This window comes from Aegilops tauschii, chromosome 1 (assembly GCF_002575655.3).
Source record: "Aegilops tauschii subsp. strangulata cultivar AL8/78 chromosome 1, Aet v6.0, whole genome shotgun sequence".
NCBI classification, from domain to species: Eukaryota; Viridiplantae; Streptophyta; class Magnoliopsida; order Poales; family Poaceae; genus Aegilops; species Aegilops tauschii.
Window position 1 is genome coordinate 498,911,769 of NC_053035.3, and position 8,131 is coordinate 498,919,899.

Consider the following 8,131-nt stretch of genomic DNA (forward strand, 5'->3'; position numbering starts at 1 on the left):
GCATGCAGGTCGCCATCCAAACGATGGAGACACACGAGCTTGTAATCTCAGAGGCAAATTTTGGGGACACCTTGGCATTTGTATTCAGACATCAGGTGCTCAAAACGACACATCGCAGCACTGGGAAAATGATACAGTACGTATGAACAGTCAGTGCGGCTCTGCACTGGGACTGAACATGATATGTATGAACACGTCTGGAACGCTGTCCCCTACTCTGTAACCACATTCAACTACAAGAGCACTTGTCGCCAGGCAGAGACAGTGTTAGCTAGCAGCAGCGCAAGCAAACAGATTCTCCATCAGAGATAATGTCGCAGCTTACAATATGACATTGAGCAAAAGATAAACGACAAGTACCAACTGTACATAACACACAAATACTAGCAGCATTCAAGCGCCTTGTAAATTTGCAAGTTCCGATTCTAATCCTTGGCTCAGTCACCACCTCCTCGATCATGATTTGCTCCCGAGTGGGTAGGGTAACAAAGCATTCCATTGCTCAAGTGAGTAGACAATTTTACAGATCATCACAAGGATGTGGCAACACTAGACATACAAGCAAGGGAACACAACCTAACACACTTGGATCAAGGCTCAGTCAAAAGGATCAGCCACTGACAAATCATGAGTACGTACATGGCGAGTGAATTTATTAACTTTTACTTCAATGCGTGCATCTTCAGAAGCTCTATTCACCAATTGTAGCTGCCTACGTAGATAACACATCCAGTCGTTGATGTTGCAGTTGGATTTGTAGTTGTAACGGCCCCCGATTTCCATTTTCCTTAGCACTTTCGCGTTCGAAAGAAAGAACTTGGCAAAGTCGATATATAGCCTATGACTACCACAGTAATTCTTCAACACCACTTCTTTTAGATGGAGTTCAAGGCATTCAATTGGATCAAGCTGATCGTACTTCCCCGCAATATTCATATCCTTTCCTTCACTAAACTGGGGACAGAAAAAGGAAATGATATTAAGGCAGCTGATGACAAATTAGCACCTAAACACTCCTAGTTCACTTTATCAGAAGTCTGAAGCACTGATGTTTTGGCAACAGATAGCAACACTCACAATGACATAGAGCTTCTCCAAGCAGGGGAAGCACTTGAGGAAGTCAACAACAAGATCCAGATTAGGAGCACATTCGAGGACCAAAATCTTGAGTGCGCGCATTTTGGTTGTCATGGTGCCAGCAATCATTCTCTGGGGAAAAGGAAACCGAGTGTGTGATATCAGAATAATACAATAGGCTGCATATAAAGAAATCTGATTGTGCTACTGTTCTTGCTAGTACCTGAAAGACTGTGGTTCCAAGGTGGAGCCTGAATATGCCTTGAGACAAGAAACCAAGTACCTCCAGCTTAGGAGCCCGGATTACCCGTATGGTCGCCGGACCATCGTCTGGGTAAATCGGCAGCAGCCTCTCAAGGCAAGGGGCGTCGTCAATGACCAGCTCCCGGAAGGTGAAGACACCTTCGACGCTGATGCTCCTGAGGGTCGGCGAGCTGATGCACAGGCGACCGAAGCTCATGTTGTGCAGTGAGATGCTTTGGAGAACAGCGCAGCCGGAGATGACGCTTTACAGAGTGTCCTCCGAGATGCCAACATTGAACAGCATGATCTGCTTGAGGCGCGGAAAGCTCGGCGGCGGCGGCGCGGCCGGGCCGGGGAACCGGCAGCCGCCGAGCCTGAGCACGCACAGCGTGGGCGCGAAGCGCGCCAGCGGGTGCGGCGGCAGCGGGTAGTGGCTCCCCCACTCCAGGTTGGTGACCTCGAGGTCCTGCAGGCCGGCCAGCGACGCGGAGCGGAACCAGCCGTCGGCCTCGCCCGGGCCGCGGGGGGAGAGGGCGAGGGCGAGCCGGAGCGAGAGGCGGCGGGCCGGGCCGGGGTGGCCGGAGAGGATCCTGGAGACCAGCGCGGCCCGTGATTCGTCGTCGCATGCGAGGTCGGGGGCCGCCGCGAGGTTGAGCGGCGCGTCGGCGGAGCGCCAGAGGGGACGCCAACGGCGGGAGAGGGCCTGCGTGCGCGCGCCGTCCTTGGTGGGGAGGAGAGAGACGACGGTGCCGAGCACCGCGTCGGGGAGGCGGCTGATGAGGTCGAGGCCCCCCGGCGGCGGCGGATCCTGCTGGCCGTCGGCTCGGACGGGCCTGCGCCTCTTCCTGACTTGCATTTCGGGGGTGGCCGCCGCCGCGTCCTCCGTGGCCGGCGGTTGGCGAGCCTCGCGGCAGTGGGAGGGAAGGGGATTTGAAGTTTGACTTGTTCAGCAGTGAGGGGATTTAGGAAAGAGACGGAGGCAGCGGGCGAGCGGCGTCACAACGCAGCCCAGGCCCAGCCCCAGCCCGTTACTTACTCTCTCCTTCGCAATGTACGTACGGGCCCATTTTACAAACTTAATTTATATAAGCAAATAACTTCAACTTTTATCGTCAGAAAAATAATATTATTTTCTTCCTGATGTTGCGCATTCTTTGTTTGAGTTAAGGCAAGAGATCTACATATGACCAATGCTAATTGTGTAAGGATGTTATTATGTATGCAGTGTTGTCCATGTTACTTACGAAAAGTTTTCTACAACTGTTGTCCATGTTATTAGGTATGCAGCGTTAAATTATGTCTTTGCATGAAAATCACTACGAATTTAATCTTGTGTAAGCTTGTTGTACGAGCCCATAACTTCCTTTCACCTAGGAAAACCACATTTGCTAGTAGATGATTGGCAATTAGGGAACCTCTCAGCACCGTCTTGGTCTACTTACCCAATCAAATTGAAACAAAAACATAAAATGGATGTTCTTGTTAAAATAAACTTTGTCCTCTATGGATTGCTGGTTTTCTGATGTCACAAGGCCATATTTTCCAGATTTAAGAGTTGAAACTCTCAGATAAACAGTTAGTGCCCAGATTTAAGAGTTGGTACTCTCAGATGAGGGCTGATTGTTTCATGTTATTATATTATCATTTTAATATAATTTTTATATTATTTTATATTATTTTTTCTGGACTAACATATTAATTTAATGCCAAGTGTGAGTTCCTATTTTTTGCGTGTTAAAATAAGTTGCCAATTAAATATGATTTTCCCGCTAATATGCAGACCAGGAAGCTTCGTGAGACCTCAAGAGGACCAGCCAGGGACCCACATAGCCACGTTGTGTGGCCTGGGGCGCCACCTGCCCATGTGGGCCCCCCTAACCACCTTAGTCCACTCCAGGTACCCCCATGTTGCCCAAACATCATGCCAAACCGTCGCCGCATGTGGCCAGAATGCGATCGATGTATTCCTACTCCTAATCACACAATGGACACCGCTCCACATGAGGCAAGCCTCGTTGAGCTAGATGATCGATGTCCAACATTTGTCCTTCACTAAAAAAAAGACACATCCGTGACATTTTGGGCCGAACGAAAAAAAATTCTGTCATACATATGACACTTCTATGACAATAATTGTGACAAAATCTGGTATCATCATAGATGCCGTGGGCTCCTACTTCTATGACAAAAAATCATGACAGAATATGGGCTTTTCGTCCTGGGCGGGCCGGAGACGCAGCTGCATGACATTCTTTAGGCCGTCCATGACGGAAAAAACCGTGGTAGAAGCGAGGGCGAGGAAAATTTCGGGGAGTTCCCGGTTACAGTGGGAGGTCGGGGGCCGAGTGATGCGCGTTTCTCTCGTACACGTACGCGCGTGTGTTCGAGGCGTTGGCTCTAACTGAACCCGAGCGAGGCGTTGGGCTCTAACTGAACCCGAGCGATTGCACTGCAGGCTACGCGTTACTGAACCCGAGCGATCGATCGATGTCTGTTAACTGAACCCGATCGAGCGATTCCTTCGGTACTGCTGCTAACTGAAGCCGATCGATGCTGCCTCTGGGATGAACAGTGAGCGTTGCAGGGGGGTTTGGATGAACAGTGAGCGGTGGCGTTGCCTCTGGATGAACAGGACCCCGTGGTGTGGTGGAGGGCTGGATGAACAGTAGACGGTGGAGGGGTGCCCGTCAAGGGGTGGTTGAACAGGACCCCGTGGTGTGGAGGGCTGGATGAACAGTAGACGATGGAGGGGTGCCCGTGGAGGGGTGGTTGAACAGTAGCCGGCGGAGTAGCGCGCGGTGGAGGCTAGATGAACAGGAGCCCGTGGAGGCCGGAGGAGGTTGACGGTAGCCCGTGGAGGCTGGAGGAGGTTGACGGTGGAGATGAACAGTATCCCGTGGAGTCCCGTTTTGCGGTACGCCACACCCCTCCCGATGAACAGGACCCCCGTTTCGACCGTAGGAGGTCCGTTTCGTCCGTTTTGCGGTACGCCACACCCCTCCCGATCAATAGGACCCCCGTTTCGACCGTAGGAGGTCCGTTTCGTCCGTTTTGTGGTATGCCACACCCCTCCCGATCAACAGAACCCCGTTTCGACCGTAGGAGGTCCGGTTCCTCCGTTTTGCGGTACGCCACACCCCTCCCGATCAACAGGACCCCTGTTTCGACCGTAGGAGGTCCGTTTCCTCCGTTTTGCGGTACGCCACACTCCTCCCGATCAACAGGACCCCCGTTTCGACCGTAGGAGGTCCGTTTCCTCCGTTTTGCGGTACGCCACACCCCTTCCCATGAACACGACGCATTCCGTTGCCTCCCCATGAACACGACGCATTCCGTTGCCTCCCCATGAACACGACGACAACGCTGTTTCTCCGTTCCGACCCAACCATGTACACGAGCCCTGGTCGTACGTATGCGCGAGTAGGCGTTCGAGACCCCGCCTGTATGTACACATACGTGGCCGTATTTTCTTTCTTGCACCCTGTCCGCTGTACGTACGTGTACATGCTACGTGCGCGCCTTTACTACGACACGTACGCGCCTCTACTACGACACGTGCGCGCCTCTACATCCACCAGTATATATGTACGTACGCGTTCGTGACCAAAATGACAACGCTACGTACGCTTCGACCAGGTGGGTCCTGACTGTCAGGCACTTGTTTCGCAAAAAAAGGCACTTCCTTGCCTGCGAAGATGTAGCTGGTGGGTCCCAGCAGTCAGGGGGGCAAATTGTTTTTTTTTGCCCAGACGCACTTCCTTGCGTGCGAAGATGTATCTGGTGGGTCCCAGCAGTCAGGGGGGAACATTTTTTTCGCGAAATACAGTGGCCAGTCCCGTGGGTCCCAGCTGTCAGGTGGAGGAATCATTATTTTTCGCGTAATAAGGAGGCACTTCCTTGCTGCGGCCGTGGACCCAGCTGTCAGCCTCTCCACGTACAGTCCACGTCCGATGGAAGTCGTTCCTTGACCACGTTGACCACGCCGCGGCGAGAGCACCAGGGCGGTGGACGACGGCGAGGCATAGGAAGGGGATGACAGGTAGCCGGGGAAGACGCGGCAGTGGAAGCCCGCGCAGAGAGGAGTACGAGGGTTCAGTGGTTCGGCTGCGGTGTGAGGCTGCCGTCGGCGCAGGGCATGGCCAGCGGTGGGAATAGTAGGGGTCGGTGAGGCCTCCGCGGCAGCACAGCCGGCCACGGGAGGCAGGAGCATGCAGCACGACCGGGCTGCTTTGGGCGGCTGGAGCAAGAAAACCAGAGGTTGAAGAAGCACTACGGCCGTTGGATGGACATCGTACGGTCACTAGAGCTAGAATCGTTCATATTGACTAAAGTTGACAAAGGCCCCCATCCCAGTCAACTTAGTAGGCCCACAAGTCAGCCTCCCACGATGGTGGGTCCCAGCTAGCAGGGGGAGTATTCATTTTTTTTGTGCGTAATAAGGAGGCACTTCCTTGCATGTGAAGATATAGCTGGTGGGTCCGAGCTGTCAGCGGCGGTAACGTTTTTTTTGCGAAATACAGAGGCCCTTTCGGTGGGTCCCTGATGTCAGGTGGAGGAATCATTATTTTGCGCGTAATAAGGAGGCATTTCCTTGCGTGCGGCCGTGGACCCAGCTGTCGGCCTCTCCACGTACAGTCCACTTCAGATGCATGTCGGTCATTGACCACGTTGACCAGGCCGCGCCGAGAGCACCAGGGCAGTGGACGACGGCGAGGCCTAGGAAAGGAACGACACGGAGGTAGGGAAGACTCGACAGTTGTTTCCCACGCGGATGGGAGTACGACTGTACGAGGGTTTACTGGTTCGTCTGCCGTCGCCGGAGAATAACAGCAGGTGTGGGTGAGTAGAGGGATGGCTAGGCCAGCGATGGGAGTACGGTGGGGCGGTGAGGCCTGCGCGGCAGCAGAGCCGGCCGCGGGGAGGAGGGAGCAGGCAGTCCCGCTGGCGCTTGTTTGAGCGGCTGGAGCAGGAAGAGCAGAGATTGAAGAAGCACGACGGCCGTTGGATGGCCATCCAACAGTCACTGCTTGTGCGTCAACCTTTTTTTAGGAAAGCCTCAAATATGTGAAAAACAGCATACATCCTATCTGCCATTATTTCTAATAATTTACAGCCCATTTGCTAATTATTAAGTTTTTTTGGAGCCCATATTCTTTTTGTTAGCATTACAACCCATATTGTGGCCACGGTTAAAAAATTATATGAAATTTTGCATATTTCGGTGCGGTCCGAACTGTTTTTAATCCCGAAATTTCGACTCACATTCAAACTGATTTAAAAATAAATGTATATCAATATAAAATCCAACAAATTCTCGACGCATAAAAATTAATGTAATTTAAAATCTCGAAATGAAAAAAAAGATATTTGAAACTAATTGCCGGTTTGATGTGTTTTAAAAATGTACAACCCATTTCTCATTACTGATGGGCCATTTTCTCGGCCAGCCGAATGAAAGCTCTCCTCGTTTTGAAAGATTTGCAGCCCAACAGGCCTGACAAAGCGACTTACTTGGCAAATCACAAAAAAACTGGGTTGTGGCCTTGGACCCAGCTGTCAGCCTCTGCACGTATAGTACTCTTCCGATGGAAGTCGTTCCTTGACCACGTTGACCACGCCGCGCGGAGAGCACCACGGCGGTGGACGACGGTGAGGCCTAGGAAGGGGACGACGCGGAGCCGGGGAACACGCGGCAGTGGAAGCCCGCGCGGAGAGGAGTACGAGGGTTCACTGGTTCGGCTGCGGTGTGATGCTGCCGTCGCCGCAGGGCCTGGCCAGCGGTGGGAATAGTAGGGGGCGGTGAGGCCTCCGCGGCAGCACAGCCGGCCACGGGAGGCAGGAGCATGCGGCACGACCGGCGCTGCATTGGGCGGCTGGAGCAAGAAGACCAGAGGTTGAAGAAGCACTACGGCCGTTGGATGGACATCATACGGTCACTATAGCTAGAATCGTTCATATTGACTAAAGTTGACAGAGGCCCCCGTCCCAGTCAACTTAGTAGGCCTACAAGTCAGCCTCCCACCATGGTGGTTCCCAGCTAGCAGGGGGAGTATTCATTTTTTTTGTGCGTAATAAGGAGCAACTTTCTTGCGTGCGCAGATATAGCTGGTGTGTCCGAGCTGTCAGCGGCGGTAACTTTTTTTCATTAAATACAGAGGCCCTTTTGGTGGGTCCCTGATGTCAGCTGGAGGAATCATTATTTTGCGCGTAATAAGGAGGCATTTTCTTGCGTGCGGCCGTGGACCCAGGTGTCGGCCTCTCCACGTATAGTCCACTTCAGATGCATGTCGGTCGTTGACCAGGCCGTGCAGAGAGCACCAGGGCGGTGGACCACGGTGAGGCCTAGGAAGGGAACGACACGGAGGCAGGGAAGACTCAGCAGTTGTTTCCCACGCGGAGGGGAGTACGACTGTACGAGGGTTTACTGGTTCGTTTGCCGTTGCCGGAGAATAACAGCAGGTGTGGGTCAGTAGAGGGATGGCTAGGCCAGCGATGGGAGTACGGTGGGGCGGTGAGGCCTGCGCGGCAGCAGAGCCAGCCGCGGGGAGGAGGGAGCAGGCAGTCCCGCGGGCGCTTGTTTGAGCGGCAGCAGCAGGAAGAGCAGAGATTGAAGAAGCACGACGGCCGATGGACGGCCATCCAACAGTCACTGCTTGTGCGTCAACCTTTTTTTTAGGAAAGCCTCAAATCTGTGGAAAACAGCATACAGCCCATCTGCCATTATTTCTAATAATTTACAGTCCATTTGCTAATTATTAAGGTTTTTTTGGAGCCCATATTCTTTTTGTTAGCATTACAGCCCATATTGTGG

At 52.9% G+C, this 8,131-nt stretch overlaps 1 pseudogene; it reads right to left on the reverse strand.

Moving 5' to 3' along the window:
• Window positions 1–478: 478 nt before the first annotated feature.
• Window positions 479–2,214, reverse strand: LOC109762584 (F-box/LRR-repeat protein At1g06630-like; annotated as a pseudogene).
• Window positions 2,215–8,131: the final 5,917 nt, after the last annotated feature.